This window comes from Pseudorasbora parva, chromosome 11 (genome assembly GCF_024679245.1).
Source record: "Pseudorasbora parva isolate DD20220531a chromosome 11, ASM2467924v1, whole genome shotgun sequence".
Lineage (NCBI taxonomy): Eukaryota > Metazoa > Chordata > Actinopteri > Cypriniformes > Gobionidae > Pseudorasbora > Pseudorasbora parva.
This window is the reverse complement of record NC_090182.1, coordinates 38,624,205-38,647,076: the sequence shown is the minus strand read 5'-3', so window position 1 is coordinate 38,647,076 and position 22,872 is coordinate 38,624,205. Positions and strand designations below refer to the sequence as shown.

The window sequence follows — 22,872 nt, the reverse complement described above, 5'->3', positions numbered from 1 at the left end:
ACTGCGCTAATATGAGCTGTATTTCTTAATTTGCGTGTATGTGTGACAGCAGGTGTCAGGATGTGTGTGTGAGCTCTGCTTCCACCCTTCACAAAACATTGGAAGTAGAAGAAATAAATATATACGTGCAGCGTATGACAAAGAAAACAACTTATTGTTTTTATTGTTTTAGAATTATGCGCGCATGAGAAGAAGCGGGACGTGCTCGCGCTGCCGGACTCTGTCCTGAAGCACGCACACATGCCTTTCAGACAACATGCGGTCGGGATTCAGTTCTTTAGCGGATTATTGTTTGGGTTTGAAAGGTCAACAATATGTAAAAATGCACGATCTGGCAAGTATTCAGGTAAACACAGTCGGAGATGTCTTTAGTTAACATATACAGTTGAGGTAATTAGATCTCTGTAAGGATGTTCACACTGGCATGTAGTTATTATAGCAATAAGAGGAGGGAATGATCAAAAACCAGCGCAGGAACATGCTGGCCAAGTGAATTTTTAGTAAAAAATAAAAACAATGAATAATAAGGTCTGTTGTCATATTATTAATATTTTCAGTTTCTTTTTTTTTCTTTTTGATTTTTTTAACCGTGGTATCGATTTAGTTTCAGTATTTTATTCTGGTATCGTATCAAAATCATAATTTTGGAATCGTGACAACACTACACATGTGCTAACATTTTAATTAATCATTTGATACAATGCACTTGTTGTCTACATACATGTTTTTACATTGTACATTTACTTAAAAAATACCTGCATGTAATTACGTCTGTAATTAATTTCTGTAGTTACATTTGTCATTACACAGTTGGCTCTTCCCTTACAACTAACCCTACCCTTAAACTGACCCACACCACCACACCTGTCCCTAACTCGACCCGTATCCCACCTCAATATCAGCAAAGGGGTTTTGCAATACAAATTGAACACAGTAAGTACATTGTACTTATTTTTTTTGATGTAAATACATAATACTTAAGGCCACCTAATATAAAGTGGGGCCTGTCAATTTATTACCCTTTTAAAACATTTTCTGTTTATTAATATGCCTCTTTGAGGCCTGACACCACACCCACTGTGCCTGTAGTTTGCTCCTCCTGCCGCACAATATATACATAAAGATGACTTGATTTTTCAGTCAGAACCAGCATTAACTTCTTGAACAATTTGAGCTACAGTAACTTATCTGTTTGATCGGACCACACAGGCCAGCCTTCTCTACCTATGTGCATCAATGAGCCTTGGCCACCCATTACCCTCTTGCCAGTTCACCACTATTCCTTCCTTGGGCCACTTTTGATAGATACTGGCAACTGCAGACCGGGAATAGCTGCAGTCATCAAGGCATCACAATTTGGCCCTTGTCAAACCTGCTTGCCCATTTTTCCTGCTTCTAACACATTAACTTTGAGGACAAAATGTTCACTTGCTGCCTAATAATATCCTTTAACCACACTCTCTAACCGAGAAACTCTTATTATTAAACACATGTTAGATGCTTTATTTCCACTTTTCTAAAATGTTCTCAATTCTAATTGAAAATAGATGCCTTTCCAATTTAATATGTGATAGGAAAAGGGAGTAGAGCGAGTGTGGCAAAAGGCGGAATTAGAATTTTGATCGATTTTCGACAAATCTTGATGACATGCGCCATACCTCTACACTATAGCCACGATTACGGATTTGACCCATTTCTCTGTCTTTATTCCCGTCAAATGTTACTATCCATATAGCCTCTGATATCTTATGGTCCACACTAATCTGACACCAGTCTGATACATTCTTCCTCTTCTTCATCTTCGCTCAGTTGTAGATTAGGGATATTATTCAGTCTTATTATAATGCTTTCATCGTCGCTCAGATCGTCTCTAGAGCCGGCCAGAGTGCTGCATAAATAAGTAGCCATGTGTTACTTGGAGGGCGGGGCAATAACAAAAGCCAGTATGGAAATACACACAGACAAAACAAGCGATTTCAACCTCAAAATGTATGCTTTTAAATATACCATTAATGCCATCTCAAACACGGAGAGGCTTCTTCGTGATTTCGACTAACAGATTCTGCAAAAAAGAAAAATATGAAAGCCCTGATCTTTATATATATATATATATATATATATATATATATATATATATATATATATATATATATATATATATATATATATATATATATATATATAGCTTTTTTATATTTTTCTATACATAGTACAAAAAAGTCTATTTTGCTGTCTGTTTTATGTGATGTTATACTTGACAAATCTTTTCAAACGAATTATAAGACTAGACACTGGCAACTCTTAAAACTGGCTCCTACAAACACTCAAACAATGTCACCCACTCTTCAGAATGTCATTTAAAATGACAGTTCACTATTATTTTGAGGTGGCGTGATGCTCTGCACACAAATGGTAAATCTTTCTTTGAATGCCGCAGGTGTTGTTTCATGTGACAGTGATTTGAAAACATATGTTGCCTTTAAATTCTGTCTACCTCACAATCCCTCAGCTCGTATGAACACCAGACATCTATCGCAACCCCTTGAAACGAGCTCTTACCTCTGATTGTAGGACACAATCAATTTGCATAAAGACTGCAGCCTAGTGGAGTCTGTATTAGCACCGGGTTGACCGATGACCCAACTGGCTAAGACCTTGCTACCTGCAGCTGGGATACGCAGTCGAGAGATTAAACTGCAGTTATTGGTGCCTTGTCACCGAGGAACCCCTGCAGAGCCTATTACAACCTAATGCATGAAATAGCTGGGAGGGCCCTCCATTGAGTAAAGTAATTAAATGTGGATGCCTGCCACCGACGGATGTATAAGACCTCCAGCGGCCTGGTCAGGTAGAGTAATTACCATTCCTCTCTCTTGCCTGTTTGATAAAAGATAACTATCTTTCTCTACCCTGAAAAATCATCTGTGTATAAGCAGTAAGAGTGAAATACCTCTGAGGGTTTTTTTTCATTATTCCACCCATGATAAAACCTTGTACATCCATAAGATTAGCATAAATCTTACAAGTTCTGATTGATGGTATTGAAAGATAAACTTTTAGCTGTGAGTTAGTTTTAAATTGAACAATCCACACACAGATGCATGTCAATGCAGTGAATCAATAGCAGGGTTGTACGGACTGGAATGTAAGGTGGGAAATACTGGGCAGATGTGGTTCTATTATTCATCTAGAGCCGTGACTCCCCGTGAGAGCAGGGGTGTCAAGTAAAAATCCTTCAAACATTTTTAAATTTCCATATATATACATTCCAATAATAACAGCACACCGAAATGGATAGTAAAAATTTGGTAACACTTTATTTTAAGGTTCAGTTTTTAACTATTAACTAGTTGCTTATTAGCATGCACATTACTAGGGTATTGGCAGTTTATTAGTAGTTATAAAGCACATATTAATGCCTTATTCTGCATGACCTTATTCTACATCCCTTAATCCTACCCAATACTTAAACATAAATGCTACAAAAACTACCTTACTAACTATAAATAAGCAGTAAATTAGGAGTTTATTAAGGCAAAAGTCGTAGTTAACAGTGAATATGAGTTCTTATTACAGCAAAAACGGCTCTCATGAAACATGTCATATGTCAACAGTCATGGTTGAGGTTTATTATAATCGGATACCACAACAAACCGTTCGTTTGTTCGGCCCATTTCAAGCAAGCTTCGCTCAGCGTCTTAAACTGAAGAAAGGGGCAACATTCCTGCAAGCAGTAGGCCTTAAGTAGTGATTTATCCACTTATTTTACTGTTTAAACAATTTCTGATTAAATTGAAAGTTTCTTTGAGAGACCGCATTGTCTAGATGACGCACGATGCTAGTACAGTAACAATAGGAATGCGTGCATGTGGTTGCCAGATTGGACATGTTTAGGTAAAACACGGGATGTGTTCTTTTCACTGAAAAGCTCTGTTTGGGGGATTAATATGACTGAAATCTGGCAACCGCATGAACGCAAGCTCTTTCTGGCATGCGGATGATCTGAAAACACCAATAAAAAATTAAAAAATCGAAATAGCGACTTTATTCGACAAGTTCTTGTCTTTCGCATGTGCGAGAATATGACATAGAGGCCTTAACTTTCTGGCTTTGATAAGGCATTTTTACATGCACTTATTCAATTCTCATGGTTCGGGCATCCAGGAAATGTCTTCCTGTGCTTGTAAACAAAGTTCATCGCTTCTGGGTCGTGTGTCAGAATGCCAGCCCTACTTCATATTCTCGCACATGCATTTGGTGCTTCGTGAGTTCACGTCAGAGGCCCAGACAGAAGACAAGAACTTGTTGAATAAAGTCGATTTTTATTTCGAATATTTCGATTTTTTTTCCGCACAAAAAATATTCTTGTCGCTTCATAAAATGATTGCAGAGCCACTGTAGTGAGATGGGCTTTGTAACGACGTCTTTAGTGCCTTTTATGGGTCTTAAGACAGGAAATGATATTGGTGTCAATGAAGGCCTTTCTGAGCCATCGGATTTCAACAAAAGCATCTTCATTTGTGTTCCGAAGATGAACAAAGGGTGTCGAACGACATTAGGGCAAGTTTAACTTTTATTTATTAATATATTATTTAAAATATTTATTTATTTCGGGTCCCAATTTAGCGGTGACGAGCACATAAATCCTTACACAGTGCTGCTTGTATTTTTCAAACAGTAAAAGTGCCCATTCCTGCGCCGAAAACAAACTGTTTGAAGAGTCTGAAACAAGGACAGGTGGGACATTGTCCTGCTTCACCTCACAGACGATGAGTGGGAAGAGAATTTCAGAATGACAGGACACTCAGTTATTACACTTTATTCAACGCACATCATACGTCTTTACGCAATTTCTACGTCAGTGCACGTGCGCATTAACCTCCAGTTTCGGTTTTCAATCATTTCATGTGTTTATATGTCCTCTCGATCGGATTACAAAAGCAATATCCCACCCATTACAATCCGAATTCAATTGTAATCAGATCAGGCCACTTCATTCCATGTGACTTTTTTTTATTCTGACTGTGCTACTAGTCCGATTGCAATTGGATTATTAGGGTCTATGTAAATGCAGCTTTTGAAGACTGGACTAATGATTATGGAATAAATTCAGCTTTGGTCACAGGAATAAATTACATTTTAAAATATAGAAAACAGTCATTTTAAATTGCAATCATATTTAACAATATTACTGTTTTTAATTTTACTTGGAGAGCATAAGAGATTCTTTCAAAATCCTTCGCTCTTTAACAGTGGTGAATATGATTCTAGTTTGGCCAAATGGTTGAGAAATTCCAGTAAAAGCTCAAAAAGCATAATAAGCATAATTATATGTTTTTGAAACAGCCTGAATTTCATTTTGTTGTGTGCTTAAATGGATAGTTCACCCAAAAATTACCATTCACATGCATTATACGACTAGCAGACAGCAACGGTTGGAGTTAAAAATCTTCATCTGTGTTCTTCTGAAGAAACATAGTCACCTATATCTTGGATGCCCTGGGGGTAATCAGATAAACATCACATCTTCATTTTTGGGTGAACTATATCCCTTTAACAGTACCTTTTCTCTATAATGTACACACTAGACTGTAGCCTCTTGAAATACGGGGCTGTTTTTTGTGCTAAGGCATTAAAACATATTGTTTGGAACGAGCGCCGATGATGGCGATACGGCAGCTGATATGATACATAGCACAGTGAGCCGAGGAGACATGAATAATGATAGAGGAAAAAATAGAGGGAAGGGAGTAGCGGTGGGGAGGGGGAGCGTTATTTTTTTTTTCTCCGTCTCCATCTGCCTCTCTTTTTCTGCCGGCCGAAGAAGCGCCTGATGTATTTGCTGCTTGGCTGCTCTCAGAGATTGCTATCAGCCAAGACTCGTCTGTGGAGGTAAACTCAATACGCATATTTTTCCCCTCCAACCTTCATAACATTTACTTTCAAGCCGTCTGATTTGGCGTGTGTACGCGCGTGTGAATTTTCAGAGCTCTAATAGTGTGCGATTCGAAAGTGTGACCGTCTGCTTTGGCCTTCCAGAGATGCAATACAAATGTAATGCAGGACGAACCAATCAATAGAGGTGTAATGTTGAAGCCAGGACCTCGGTTTGTAGATGTGTTTTCAATAATAAGACCGTAGCGTAAAGCCAATCACCATTTGCCTGCAATCGTACGCGCAAAATGAATGTTGATGTTTCTGGCACGTTCAAAGCATCCAGATGGTGTTGCGAGAAACAAGTCGCTCCACTGCAACGCGGCTAAATAAGCAGTTTGACTGACATGATATCACTGTGCGAGCTACTGATTTAAAAACTAGTTGTCAGATATGTATAACATTTAAATTTTCACTTCATGTACCCTGTCAACACAACATTATGAGGAATGGCAGATGGTGTTTTACGGGAAGCACTGTAAGAGGAGCACTTTCCTGTCTCTAAATCACTTCATACAAAACACGGTTTGTTAAAATCTCACGTTATGTGAGAACTGTGGCCTAATGGTTAGCACTAAAAATGTGCTCATGTGAGGGACATGAGTTCAGGATGATATGTGATGGTGATGACAGGCGTGTCAGCTGGTAATACTTTTGCTTTACTGTTAATACCACAGTAGATATGGCTGTTTGATATTTAAAGGAGAAAGTGATGATGAAACTAGTGTCCATAAAGGGTTAGTTCACCCAAAAATTAAAATTCTGTCATTAATTACTTACCCTCACGGCGTTGGACACCCATAAGACCTCCGTTCATCTTCGGAACACAAATGAAGATATTTTTATTGAAATCTGATGGCTCAGACAGGCCTTCATTGACACCAATGTAATTTCCTCTCTCAAGATCCATAAAACTAACCTGACAAGCCAGACCCACATCAAGATGTTTGGTCTGGAAACTCACCATTGACAGGGCTCAATCCGAGGGGCGGGATAAACGGTTGTCTTTCAAACTCCCTCTGCACGCGATAGGATAGCGCTACACCAACCAGAGCAACGAAGGTGAAGCAGAGCTCATTGAAAGATTAAACTTTCGCCATATCTGGTCGTCAAAACTCAGAACACATCTTCCCTTCTTAAGAATCACTTCAGTGCCGTTCTTTGTTCTTTTCTCAGAGAAAAGCTTAACTCCAAGTCTTCCAGAGTCACGGTCAAAGCTTATTCGAAAGACCTCCATTCGACAGCCTGTGTTTACTAGTAGCACGCAAGTGCAACTCGCCCTTACGAAACAAAAATATATTGCAATATACTAGAATTTATATTGCAATACATTAAAAAATATATTTCAATGTATCAGAAACTTCCTCATATATTTGAAAATATATAGCAATATATGGATGGACAACCTATTGTTATATATTGATTCATATATTAAAATACATTGATATACAAACAAAACTGAATTATTTCATGTATGTTTATTGAAACAAAGTATTTTTGTGAGTTAAGCAAGCTCCTGCATATGTTTACAGAGGTTGATTAACAATAGCCCAAATCAGATGGTGCATGACATTCAATATATTTTCTATATTTAGAAAATATTTCTATTAGGGCTGGGACTTTAACGCGTTAATTAGGATTAATTAATTACGTGACTTTAACACGTTAATTACGTGACTTTAACGCGTTAATTAATTACGCAAAAAAAAATTACCACACTTATTTTTGCACCGCGGAACGTTTTTCAATGAATGAGTTTCGACGGACCAATTATACTGGAACACCAACTAGCGCTCCGGAGTCACGAAAACAACAAACCGTGTGAACATGAACGAAGCTATGGAACGAAGAAGCTGATGAGACTGCTTTGCACTGCCCCGTGGATGGGAAATTTTGTTTTAAAAAACGAAAGAATGGAAGCGTCGACAAGAACATGGTTGTGAGCAAGCTATACAACAAGGAATTCGCGTATCACCGCAGCACATCGAGCCTCAAATATCACAAATATGCTTTTGCTACACTTAATGGCAAACATTGCGCTGGTCTGCTGGACTGAAATAAATAAACTATATTTTGTTGATTAAGCATATGTATTCAGTCATTATTCAATGGTATACTAAAAATACATGTGAAAAATTACTTCTCATTGTTCTCAGGTCAAATATTTATATGCAAATAAAATGCGATTAATTAATTACAAAGCCTCTAATTAATTAGATTAATTTTTAGATTAGAGTCCCGGCCCTAATTTCTATATTATATTTTAATCTGTTATATTTTAAAATATATGACAGACAGTGTACATTAGATTATTTCATATTTACCATGTATACAATATATATGATAATTATATAATATGTAATATAAATCAATATATTTAAGACATATGTTCCCATATAAATCTGATTATATTATCCAGTACATTGAGGTATATTATCTCATATAATTTTACATATATATTTACATATATATACAATGACTCTTCCAATATATAATTTCATATATTGTAGTATATGTCAATATACATAGCAATATATTGAATAGTATAATAATATGTATTTATTCAATATATGAAAACGGCAATAATTGCAGTATTATCCCATATATTGCAATATATAACTTGCATTTATATAATATATTATTATATAATATATCATATGATATATTACCATGTAAATTTCACAATATATGGAGACACATGAAATATATTGTCAACTAATATATTGAGAAATATATTTTTGTTGCGTAAGGGCGGCCGTCATTATGTTAAGCCCCGCTCACCGACTCTATACACGATGTGATTGGCCTGACCAGAGCTTGGCTTTTACAGCTCAGAAGTGTATTGAGAGTTGCTAGACGACATTTGCGGCAGATTAGATTTGCTGCCGCTATGGTGCGTCTAGATTTCTAGGCTACCATAAAACGTTGTTACAAAGCCCATCTCACTAGAGTGGTTCTACAATAATTTTATGAAGCGACGAGAATAGTTTTTGCGCAAGGGAAAAAAAACAAACATCTAAATAACGACTTATAGTGATTGGCCGATTTCAAAACAAAGATTGAAACGGTTATGAATCACCGTATCGATTCAGGATTCAGATTGCGTGTCAAACTGCCAAACTGTTGAAATCACGTGACATTGGCAATCCGAATCATGAATCAATACACTGATTCATGACCATTCGAATCTTTGTTGAATCTTTGTTCGAATATTTGTCTTTCTTCAAAGTTTTCAGCTTTGAAATGTACAGGATATTCTTATCTTACCCTGACTTTTATTTATCAAAAGCTCAACGGAAAGTTGATCAATTCACCCCTTTAAAAGATTGAGCTTGGTCTGGTGATAGCCAGACAAACTACATCAAATATTTTTTTTAAATTACAAATGTACACACATTTAACAAACCTTTACATACAATTAAAATTGACTGTGCACTTAAAAATATTACACTCAAATATATGTTTTTGTATAAATTGAATTTAAGCTGCATTTGATCAAATTGATTTAGAACCAATTACATCCAACGTAACTCAATTACATTGCATTAAATAGTTTTTTATAAGTTAGATGTAAATCCTGCCCTCAATTAAATTAAGTTTGTCAAACTATTTATTTTTCGAGTGTATACAAAAAGAAGCTAATTAAAAATATTAATAAATGCTATAAGAGTATGCAAGTAATATGAACATAATATAGCAGCAAGCAGCAATTATCGGGGCCAAGCACAAAAAGGAACAATGTGACATGCAATCATGACTGGGAGCTTCAGAAAAATAGACAACATTAAGCAATTAAAGATATTTTTCGATTATTTTAGTCAAAATGGCTGAAAAATCACAAATACGAATCACTGTAGTATGATTAACTTGCGTATCACTTTTGACCAATAGGTGGTGCTGTTATTAAATTATTCAGACAAAAATGTGGCCAGTTGGTGGCGCTAGAGGGATTGAGTTAGAGACTCCAAATTTGCTGTGGTGAACGGTTGGACTGTCCTGTGTGCCAAATTTCACAACTTTTTAACATACAGTTCTATGTGCGGCCATAGACTCCCATGGCGGAAAAAGAATAAGAAAACGAACGGATACAATAGAAGCCATCAAATTTTAAAATAACACTTAGGAAAAAGCCACTAAAAATTTAATCCATTATGCCTTCACCATTTTTTTAAATTGCACAAATAGCAGTTGGTTTCTTGTTGATAAAAAAAACGATCATAAGAAATCAAGCCTGATTTATGAAGTTGTTTGACAGCCAACCACACAAGTCAAAGGCAGGAGTGGTATCAAATCCGCCCGAACAGTCTCACGCTGCTGCCGTGAGCCCGGGTTCTTGAACGCTTTGACCTGCGAGGGGAATGAGAGCTGTCCAAACAGACAGAAGGAGTCGGGTGAACAGCGCGGCTGTGTTTGAGAGGTCAGATCTCCAGCACAGAGGCTAACAACAGGCTTCGGCTCCAGGGAAAAACAAGACCTTTAGATAACTGTAGCCTTATAGAGACTCAAAACATGTGATAAGCTGTGCGAACAGAGGGGAAAAAAAGGTGGGAAGAAAAGAGTGAGACTAAGTGGAGGAGACTGGAGGATTCTTCAAATGAAAGGTGAGGAAAATAATTTCTGGAAAATGGGATTCTGATCAAAGTGTGTCTACCGTAGACTAAACATCGGATAAACAGTGAATCCAACCTCAAGTGCAACGAAATACAAGTAACAAAGGAGCAAACTCCTCAAGTGTGCCTCCTAAATCAATCTGACAGTTATTGAGCTGGGTTACTATTTTTAAAAAGCATTTTCAGAGGCATTTCAGGCCAGTAAGTTTATCAAAGGCAAGGTGGTATCAAGTTGCACAGGGAATACTCTCACAACACAGAGCGATACACCACTGATGATTCTGCGCCGCTCTCTGATGCTAATTAGATCCTGCTTGCTCTGTGGAGCTCAATCAGTCATTTGACCACTTTTGATATTATAGCTTTGGAGAGATGTATCACAGCATTTACAACACATTTCCAATGTTGTTACCCAAAACCAAGGCCATCACCGGTTAAGAAGAAATAAGAATGGCAATAGAATATATAGGACTAATTATAGCCTATATAGTTGTATTAGAAATTAGAAAAATGTCCTCATATTTTACTCACCCCCATCCAAGATGTTCACGTCTTTCTTTCTTCAGTTGAAAAGAAATTAGGGTTTTTGAGGACAACATTTCAGGACTTTTCTTTACATAATTGCCTTTGATGGCAACCAACCAACAGGGCTTCAGAGGCTCTGCGCGATCCCAGAAGAGGAATAGGGTCTTATCTAGCCAAACCATCGGTCATAAAAAATAAAAATACATTTATATACTTTTAACCTAAATGGCTGATCTTGATTATGTAATCACGTCAGAAAGGTCACGATAGACGTATCGGCATGATAACACAATCCTTGGCGTGTCACAGAGCAGCGCAAGATGAGCAATTTGGATTAAAATTTATATAAATGTTACATTTTTTTGAAAATGACAGATGGATAAGCTAGATGAGACCCTATTCCTCAGCTGGGGCCGTGAAGAGCCTCTGAAGCCCTTCCTTTGAAATGGCATTGATTTGGACCTTCAACTGTTGGTTTCAAAAGAAGTCCATTATGTGGAGAAAAATCATGGTATGTTTTTAAGAAAAACTTAAAAAAAAAAGACATGAACATCTCGGATGAGATAGGGATGAGTAATATATCAGGACATTTTCATTTTGAAGTGAACTAATCCTGTAAAGTCTGTTAATAATTTTATTTAACAATATGCACACATTCACTATTTTGAGTGTCTAAAATGTAAAAAATGTAAAAAATAAATAAATAAATATGATGTCTTTACCTACTATGTATTTTCATTTTACTTAAAGGGTTCCTTCAGCGATTAGCATATGGCTTTGTATCAGTAGAAACCCTGGAGTATATCAAATGATCATAGTTTGTAGTGTCACACATTGTAGTGTCTGTTCTATAACTGATTTTATGAACGCAGTCCCGGATGGAAAGTGATTCAGTAATCTTGTAGCGGTGGCTTTGGGAGTGGCCTCGTAGGGCAGCGAAGCATTCTGGGAATTGTTGTCTTTCATCCCCAAGACACAAAAATGATTTTCTGTCTTTTCTCAGTCTAGAAAGCACCAAATAAAAAATTAAAAAATTCACATTTCTACTACATTAAGGACCCAGTTTAAATACAGATTCATCTTCCCAGCGCTGAAGTTCTCCTTTAATCATTTGATGCAATGCACTTTTTGCGCATGATTTTACCTTGTACATATACCACCACCACACCTGTCCCTAACTTTACCCTTAAACTTACCCACACCACCACACCTGTCCCTAACTTTACCCTTAAACTTACCCACACCGCCACACCTGACCCTAACTTTACCTTTAAACTTACCCACACCGCCACACCTGACCCTAACTTTACCTTTAAACTTACCCACACCACCACACCTGTCCCTAACTTTACCCTTAAACTTACCCACACCGCCACACCTGTCCCTAACTTTACCTTTAAACTTACCCACACCACCACACCTGACCCTAACTTTACCCTTAAACTTACCCACTCCACCACACCTGTCCCTAACTTTACCCTTAAACTTACCCACACCACCACACCTGACCCTAACTTTACCCTTAAACTTACCCACACCACCACACCTGTCCCTAACTTTACCCTTAAACTTACCCACACCGCCACACCTGACCCTAACTTTACCTTTAAACTTACCCACACCGCCACACCTGACCCTAACTTTACCTTTAAACTTACCCACACCACCACACCTGTCCCTAACTTTACCCTTAAACTTACCCACTCCACCACACCTGTCCCTAACTTTACCCTTAAACTTACCCACACCACCACACCTGACCCTAACTTTACCCTTAAACTTACCCACTCCACCACACCTGTCCCTAACTTTACCCTTAAACTTACCCACACCACCACACCTGACCCTAACTTTACCCTTAAACTTACCCACACCACCACACCTGTCCCTAACTTTACCCTTAAACTTACCCACACCACCACACCTGTCCCTAACTTTACCCTTAAACTTACCCACACCACCACACCTGTCCCTAACTTTACCCTTAAACTTACCCACACCACCACACCTGACCCTAACTTTACCCTTAAACTTACCCACACCACCACACCTGACCCTAACTTTACCCTTAAACTTACCCACACCACCACACCTGACCCTAACTTTACACTTAAACTTACCCACACCACCACACCTGACCCTAACTTTACCCTTAAACTTACCCACACCACCACACCTTTCTCTAACTTTACCCTTAAACTTACCCACACCACCACACCTGACCCTAACTTTACCCTTAAACTTACCCACACCACCACACCTGACCATAACTTTACCCTTAAACTTACCCACACCACCACACCTGTCCCTAACTTTACCCTTAAACTTACCCACACCGCCACACCTGACCCTAACTTTACCCTTAAACTTACCCACTCCACCACACCTGACCCTAACTTTACCCTTAAACTTACCCACTCCACCACACCTGACCCTAACTTTACCCTTTAACTTACCCACACCACCACACCTGTCCCTAACTTTACCCTTAAACTTACCCACACCACCACACCTGTCCCTAACTTTACCCTTAAACTTACCCATCTGAATCAACTAATTAACTCTAAACACCTGCAAAAGATTCCTGAGGCTTTTAAAAACTCTGAGCCTGGTTCATTACTCAAAACCGCACCTCAGTGGGAAGTCTTTGGGAAGGAAAAAATGTGGCAAAAAACGCTGCACAACGAGAAGAGGTGACCAGACCCTGAGCAAGATTGTGGAGAAGGACCGATTCCAGACCTTGGGGGACCTGCGGAAGCAGTGGACTGAGTCTGGAGTAGAAACATCCAGAGCCACCGTGCACAGGCGTGTGCAGGAAATGGGCTACAGGTGCCGCATTCCCCAGGTCAAGCCACTTTGGGCTACAGAGAAGCAGCACTGGACTGTTGCTCAGTGGTCCAAAGTACTTTTTTCGGATGAAAGCAAATTTTGCATGTCATTCGGAAATCAAGGTGCCAGAGTCTGGAGGAAGACTGGGGAGAAGGAAATGCCAAAATGCCTGAAGTCCAGTGTCAAGTACCCACAGTCAGTGATGGTCTGGGGTGCCATGTCAGCTGCTGGTGTTGGTCCACTGTGTTTTATCAAGGGCAGGGTCAATGCAGCTAGCTATCAGGAGATGTTGGAGCACTTCATGCTTCCATCTGCTGAAAAGCGTTATGGAGATGAAGATTTGGTTTTTCAGCACAACCTTGCACCTGCTCACAGTGCCAAAACCACTGGTAAATGGTTTACTGATCATGGTATTACTGTGCTAATTTGGCCTGCCAACTCTCCTGACCTGAACCCCATAGAGAATCTGTGGGATATTGTGAAGAGAAAGTTGAGAGACGCAAGACCCAACACTCTGGATGAGCTTTAGGCCGCTATCGAAGCATCCTGGGCCTCCATAACACCTCAGCAGTGCCACAGGCTGATCGCCTCCATGCCACGCCGCATTGAATCAGTCATTTCTGCAAAAGGATTCCCGACCAAGTATTGAGTGCATAACTGAACGTAATTATTTGAAGGTTGACTTTTTTTGTATTAAAAACACTTTTCTTTTATTGATGAAATATGCAAAAAAATTGAGATTTCATGAGCTGTATGCCAAAATCATCAGTATTAAAACAATAAAAGACCTGAAATATTAGAGTTGGTGTGCAATTAATCTAAAATATATGAAAATGATATTTTTATCATTACATTATTGCACTGAAAAAAATTATTCTGAGTTGATGTAAATGTTACGTAATTACATCTGTGAAATTAACAATAAAATGTTAAGTTTGTATCTTTACATGTATATATCTAGTTTTGAATTATTCTGCATTTGTTAAAAACACAAGACAATGAGCATTTTTTCTTTTACACAATTTATCTTAGTAATTCCAACAAATATTTGTATGTACACACACACAACAAACAATAACCTTGTTTTATTTACTCGGTACAAAACAATCACTTCCCCCCTGTTTTGTTGCTCTGGAAACCCCTTGCATTTTAAACGAAGACCAACACGAAGACGAGCACGACGACTGAATTTAAGGTAAAGTATTTGCATTACCTTTATGTTATTTTTAGTACTTTTTTATAATTGTTGTGCAAAAAAGAATAGCCTATTTACATGTAGCCAATTTGAAAATAATGTTGCTGCATAACGTTACTTGTACTACAGTTGCCACGGAACTTTGCGAGTCCCGATATAATAGTTTTGCCACTGACATGCTCAGACTAGCCTATTATTCTGTGTGTAATAACAAGTGTCTGACAAGTGACAACATTATGGAATCCCGAGGGCGAACTTTTTGTTAAAGAGTAGATCGTTTTTGTTTAAACCGTTACGTTCAAAGATTGCTGACGGCCCCAGATTATTGTTCAGCATGTTCAACACGTTAAAACGTCACTCTCCTAACGTTACCTGATCTGGACAAACTGAGTAACGTTATCATATTTGAAAGATTTAGGACTCCAGCTTCGATATCTGACACTATGATAACGGTTGCAGTGACGTTCATTTCTTAACTTATGTCAAGGGTGCAAAATAATCAATCTTATTATTATTTTTGTATTTTGAATCGAATAAAACACGTGTGTATATATATAATCATTCACGTCGGCCAGTTTATTTGTGTTCACATAGACATATGCACGTAGACGTAGTAGGTTTCTGAGGCTTCAAAAACTCAAAGTCGGCGATTGCAGTCTTGGCAGCGCGTGAGCGCGGCGTCACTGCAAAAAGGCGGGACGTGGCTGAAGCTGAGGCGTGATGGCTATTGGCTAACAGACAAATGGCAATCCAGGTTTGCCTCAGTTATAACGGTAAAAACTCATTCGATCTCTACAGCTGTCAATCATTTTACACACTTCAACCAACGTGAGCATAATCCCGCTCTTCGGCACGACGTTGTCGTGTTCACTTTCTCGTTCTGAGCTCCGTGAGAAACATTTCTACTCGTGAAACAAGGTAATAAAACACGATTAACGTTACAACAGTAAGTTATATGGTCTGTGTGTGATTTTAATGCAATTGGTGCGATTTTTCTATTAATATTGGATGTTTCCATAAATGCTAAACAGAGTACTATACAATGAAGTCGGTTTAGGTGGATAGCCGGGTATGTTTCAGTTATTTTTGCGCCAACTGAAGCTGTCTGTGCCCGGGAATGCCCCCGTTTTACAGCTCGTTCAAAATAATCCGCAGATATATTGCTAAAAAAGCGCCAACCAACATACAGCAAGCTGCTAGTTATAGAGCAATCGTGTAACGTTAGTGCAGAGCTCTCAAGTACACGCATTTCAACCCATTCACACGCCACGCCATGTATTTCTCACACACATGGTAACACACACTAAGTTGCGCGCTATTAGTGGAATCAAGCGATTTCCCCATAGAGTCCTGACGGCCCGGCCACGCACCACCAGTTAATCTAATAAAAAAATATATAGATACCGAACAGCCAATCATAAAATAGATTTGCTGTATCTGGGTAAGATATAGATATTCCCTCCACCCAAGAACGTTTACGTTCACGTTCTGATTCCAACGTCACATTCTGTGATTCTGTGATTTGCTCAAACTAACTTGCTAACTTAACTAAACTCAAACCATGCATTTGAATGAACTCTCATTCGGTGCAGCATCCCTTGTCAGACATTGGACCAGCTAAATACTGTTCTTAGTGTATTTCTAGGATTACTTTTTCTACTTGGTATTCTGTTTCTCTTTCCCTGTGTCTATAATTATTTTTTATCTCAGTATCTCATGTTTCTCCATCTCTTTCTGTCTCTTTCTCAGATCGAGGAGGAATTCCGGAGGATCACACTGAAGCCACTACAGTCCACATTCCTAGGGAAGTTGGACCAATACACACCTAAATTGTTGAGCCTGTACAGGAGGAAGGGGGGAGCTGTTGGGAAGAAACTCGACGAGACCCTTGACATCCTAAATGAGGCATGTATGTTTAATATTGTAGCAGTTAGTTTAATGTTCTTGCATTCTTATATCTCAACTTAAGAAAATCTCATGTTTCATATATTTGTAGGACAACAGCATTGAATCCCGTAGAGAAACTGATCAGAGGCCTCATTCTCTACCTTAGTGAAAAGACCGAGGAGTTAATCAAGGACTACCCGGTAAAGAAAATATATTTCTGCCCTCTCACTTTTAATGAATTCATACTGTAGGATTCTCAAATGCATTTCTTTATTTACTGTTAGTATTTCCCCCCTTAAACAAAATGTTTTTAAGCCCATTATTAATATCTTTTACTGTAGTGTGTCAGTAGGAAATATCAGTTTACAAACATTCCTTTTGCCATTAATTGTAATAATAAAGTGACATTTGTGTATGCTGAAGGAGTCTGACAACAGCCGGGGCTCCACACAGAGATCTGATCTTACCATCATCGATATTATTTCATATTCCATTATGAAACAGAAAAATTTGATAAAGACTAAATCCAGAATTGCATACAAAACATGCATATTTCACAGACAAATTTGTGCATACGCATGCTTAGTGAATGAAACCCATTGACATAGACTACACTGCCAAAAAAACAATCATTTTTTTTTGGTCTTTTTTCCAGTCTAATTTTTAAATCAAGAAGCATTTACTAGTTAAGTAAAATGACATAAGATATTTTTTCTTGTTTTCTGGAAAATGAAATCAAAATGAAGTGAGTTTTTGCTTAAAACAAGCAAAATGATCTGCCAATGGGGTAAGAAAAATCTTGTATCTTGTCCCAAACAGACAAGATTTCTTACCCCATTGGCAGATAATTTAGCTTGTTTTAAGCAAAACGTAACGTAACTTAACTTTTTTTTTTTTTTTCAGAAAACAAGAAAATATATCATGTCATATTACTTGTGTGGTAAAAGCATCTTGATTTAAAAATGTTTTGATATTTGGGCTGGAAACAAAACAGAAATACTAATTAAGAAAAGCATTTTTGTTGCAGCATATTGCATTGCACTATGAGTAGAGCAAAGTTAAATCTGTTAAACTTCCTCCTTGTCATTATTAGCTACCTGTAACATTACAGAATGAATAAACATATTTTTATGGTCAATATAGACTAAATATACATTTAAATACTATTTACAATGGTTAACAGCTGCATTTCAGCTGTCAGAGAGTGTGAATCAATGTGCATTTTCATTCAGTGCGTCCGATACTGTTTGTAGATTTCCATAGCTTTTCCTCTGACGCAACAGATTCGCCACTCGGAACATCCCTCCTCTCCTCCAGTCACCTGCGATAAGTCTCTGACTTTACAGTATTAAATCTATATTCATTGAGTCGAATCGAGAATTGAAATCCTTAATCGAGAATTGAAATGGAATAAAATCGAATTGAGAGCTTGTAAATTGAAATCGAATAGAATTGGAACATCTGAATTGAAACCCAGCCCTACTGTGCACAATCACATCTTGGCTTTAATCACAACACCACTCAACTACCACAGCTACCATGTAATCCTACCCAGATTTCTGTTAAGAGGGAGCGCAAAGAGCTATATGCATTCTTCACATTAGCAAACAAAAAGTAGGTTTAATTCTCTCTGGTATATTTCACAGGTTTGTGCTGTCGACGGTGCTGCAACCATCGAAGAGGACCTCACTTCATTTGTTCTCAAAATATTTGTGGTCAGCAAAGACAAGGATGGAGGTCTCGAGAAGAAGGCTGGAATAGCCATTGAGGGAGCAGAAGTCCTTTTTGGTATTCCCAATGTAGCATCTACCTAATGGGACTTATCTATGCCATTGAACTAAGCTATCCAAAATCAACTGAAATACACCTTCGAGGTTTATCAGAAAATATTCCTCGAGCTAGAGGACGTTAACAAAAAAATGTCCTCCAAAGTTCATGATCTGTTTTGAAATATGAGTTAAACATCCAATTGGCATGTTGAAACTAACGGATGTCAATTTAATATTATTGTTAACCCTTGGCTACAGCATGTATATGTTGAAATGTATTGACTGGATTAAGGGTATTCCTGGAATGAGACAATAAAAACAAAAATTGTACACAATGTCTTAATCTATGAGGTATATATATATTTTTTTATACAATTTGTTTTACTATTTGCATTAGAAATAAGTTGCTAATTAGAAAATGTGAGTACAGTAACTTTAAAATACACAAACAAATTTGAAAAAAAAAGTAGAGCCTACTTGAAATTTGTAATATGGAATTGAAAAAATTAAGTTGGATTCAATCAAAAATACACATTTAGAACTCGTAAAGTTATGTAGATCACACTCAAAAAACGGACTAGAGAAATGCTAAACTTAAGTTTACTTTATGTGCAAATTATGTTTAACAGATAGAAAAATTAAGTAGTTTGTACAAATACTAGTCTTGTTTGATCTACATAATAAAATGATGCAAAAAAATTCATCATATTTTTTAAGTAAATCAAGCAGAACATTTTTATCAGTGTGGAAAAAATGAACTTTTATCACATATGCTAATTTTTTTGAGAAGGACCTGTGTATATATATTTATAATGACAAAATACATCAAAAAATGCAATGTAAAACAAGTATATAGTACATAATATGTGCATTGTATTAAAGGTAGGGTAGGTAGGAATTATCTAAAACACTTTTGTCCAAATTTGTCTAATCTTTCTTTATATGCCAATACATAATTAAAATGTAAGTACTCTGAAAAAGAGAGTATAAAAATCAAGTAACTCTAGACTGTTTAATCTACAATAAACACCGCTCATTACTTTCGTTCCGGACGTAACAAATGATTGGCTTGGGCGACTGTCACTCTGTCTTGCTACCATGGCAACCACCGCTTTCGCTACAGGTTCTGCCCACACATGCGCGCACCCTTAGGAAGAGCAAAAGCATTCAAAATGCACAGGCCGGGTTTTGCACTCAGCGAAGGCAAACAATGCAAAAAAAAGGAAGACAGGAACTCAAGAACTGAGGGACCTAAAGAGTCTGAAAAATTACTCATTGCTGGCTGTATTCCTGCCAGACAGGTAATCTTTAATTTTGATTATAAATTTTTTTGGTGTATGTTTTCATGAAGCATGTATCACTAGCACATGTAGCAGCCTAATATAGCATAACATTAGTTAGCATAAAGTTACAATATTATACACTTAGCCAATAGCAGAGATGATAAATACTCAATATGTTTAGTTTAAGTTGATCGTTGTCGTGTTGAACGCGTTGCGCAAAATGTAACTTTAGATAACAAAATGCATGTGTAAAGCTAGTACACCGAATCCGCATCCAGGTACTTTTTTTAGAACTAAGTTAGCTTTTGCTACTACTAATCAACAATGCTTTCATCATGGAAACTCTTAAAATATAACTAGCGCGTTACCGAATTAAACAAAAATATATTTTAAACTTCACCAGTATCAGTATTCTAGTTTGATAGTGAGTACTAAAAGACATTTTATTTGTTTATATTCATACTGATAAAGTTCGATTTTTTATTTCATGTGATTCTGACATGATGTCACCGCTTGTCTGAGGTAAATAATGCGTCTTCCAGCTGAGTGGCCGATGAGGCGCGTTCATGTATTTTGGGGGCGTGGCTTTGGAAAGAGCCCAGAAGGGAGAAGGTGGAGTGAATGGAATTAATGAGCTGTCTTTAAAACTGTCGTGAGAGGTCTACAGACACTCAAATTTTATACCTTCTTTTTTAGAGTACTTACATTTTAATTATGTATTGATATATAAAGAACGTTTAAACAAATTTGGAAACAAAGTTTTTTAACCAATTCTTACCTACCCTACCTTTAAATGATTGATTTAAAGTAGTTAAAGACACTTAATATAAAGTGGGACCATATTTTTCAGACTCTCCAACAGTTCAAGAGAAAGTAAGAACCAATACAAAAATGAAAGGCACAGCCATGCAGGCATTCACGTTGTTGCGTAAAAATATTTGAAAGTATGTATCATGCTGAAAGTGTCATATCGAAGCAGACTGTTTTTGATAACACCTGTGTCATGTCACACACCACTTATGATGACATTACAATTGCAAGATGTGACTGTCAACAAGAGACTCCAGTGGTAACGACTCACATGTTATTCCTAGTGTGAGATGTGGCCTGAGAAAATAATTACACCCATAGAATGACCAGTAATTTTCACAGTCTGTCTGGCTTTTAGCTCATATTTCTGAACCACAGAGTGCCTGCTTCTGGATTAGCTCTTGCTTCAAGGCCTTCCCAGCTCGGGGGACTGCCCGTCTCACGGCCGTGTGAAAGGCAGGTGGTCATGTAGGCAGTTTGCTGCAGTATGGAGCCCAGGGCTGAACTGTAGGGTATGTTTTAATAGGCACATTCCATTGTTAGGACTGTGGCTGCTGGAATTGGGGCAAACCTCACAAGCACTGGCAGACATCTCACAAATGTCTCAGTTCCATGATAATTACAGCACAACAAGCTCTTCCAACGCTAGTCATATTCCAGCAATGATTTGTGCACAATACCTTTAAGAAAATTTGAATATATTTTAAAATGTTATTTATTCCTGGACTGTAAACCTGAATCAGTTGGCAAAACTGAAAATAATTGTGGAAATAATTTGCCTAATTATTATTATTTATTCATTTAGTTAAGAAATTGAAAGTTTAGGTAACAAAAAATTGCATATTTTTATTTTGTAATCATACAGTTTAATTTATCTGAACCTTGAAATATTTGTGTAAGCTAATTCATACATTTAACTTAAAAATATCATGCAATCTCACTTTTTTTTTTTTGTAGTGGAAACTTCAACACTGAACACATAACATTAAACACTACTTAATCTCCCACTTAATGTTAATCTTCCACAAGGGATGGCAAAGCATGCTGGGAAATACAAATCACGGCCCAATTTCAGTTCAATTTAAGTTAGTCTAAATTAAAAGAAACAAGTTCATATAACTCAAAACAATGAAGCAATTCAGATTACTTCAAATGTGTCAGTTTTGAGAACTCAAAAGAAAAAGAAAGTTCTAAATCTCATAAAAGTGTTTAGTAAATTAGTTTGAACTAGTTCGCTCTACTCAAACCGATTCATTATTTTGAGCCTTAGAGTTCACAGTGTGTGATGCAAAGCAGAATTGGCAACATCATTACTACATCATTACTGATCATGTGAGTACTTCAGTGTCACATGATCCTTCAGAATTCATAATAATATAACGATTTATCATATTATTATCAAAGCTGAAATATACAACAAATACAATAAGCAGCAATACATACTGGTTTCTTCTACTTCCACTAGTCACATTTAAAACTTCCTGAACAAATCCATTGAGTGCTCTAAACCACTATTACTGTAACCATGCTAAACCACCACCAACAATCCCCTCCTCTTGTTTCCTGCAGCAGCCCAGCTCTCACCTCACTAACTGCAGCTGGGACATACCTCTTCCCCTCACCCGGAGCCTGGAGCCTTTGGCTCTCACCCACACACTACAGTGAGAACGGCAGCGCACCAGAAACGCTTCCAGCACCTCCAGTCCCAGATTCCCACTGTGGGAACACGGCTGTAGGCCATGCTTTCTCTCTGTCTCCTTAATGAGGCCCCATTTGCACCTCCTTTTCCCAATCCCAAGCCATCAGGACCACCACCACAGATAAAAATGAATGCAGGAATGCCATAATGCTATGGAAGCACGTCCTTGACTAAAGCTAGTGGATGGATGTGATCCCGGGAGGAGATGGGAATGGAAATAATTAGATGATCTACATCTAATATATCTAATTATAAGCAGAATTGGACTTTTGGAAGCCAACAAATGAGCAGGTATAGAGAATTATATGAAATGCAGTATGAAATGGCCTTC

General features: G+C 37.6%; 1 protein-coding gene across 1 annotated transcript in view; it reads right to left on the bottom strand.

The window, feature by feature from the left end:
* aff2 (AF4/FMR2 family, member 2) overlaps positions 1–22,872 on the bottom strand; it is a 386,660-nt gene that overhangs the window by 102,817 nt on the left and 260,971 nt on the right. The gene's annotated exons all lie outside the window — the stretch shown is intronic.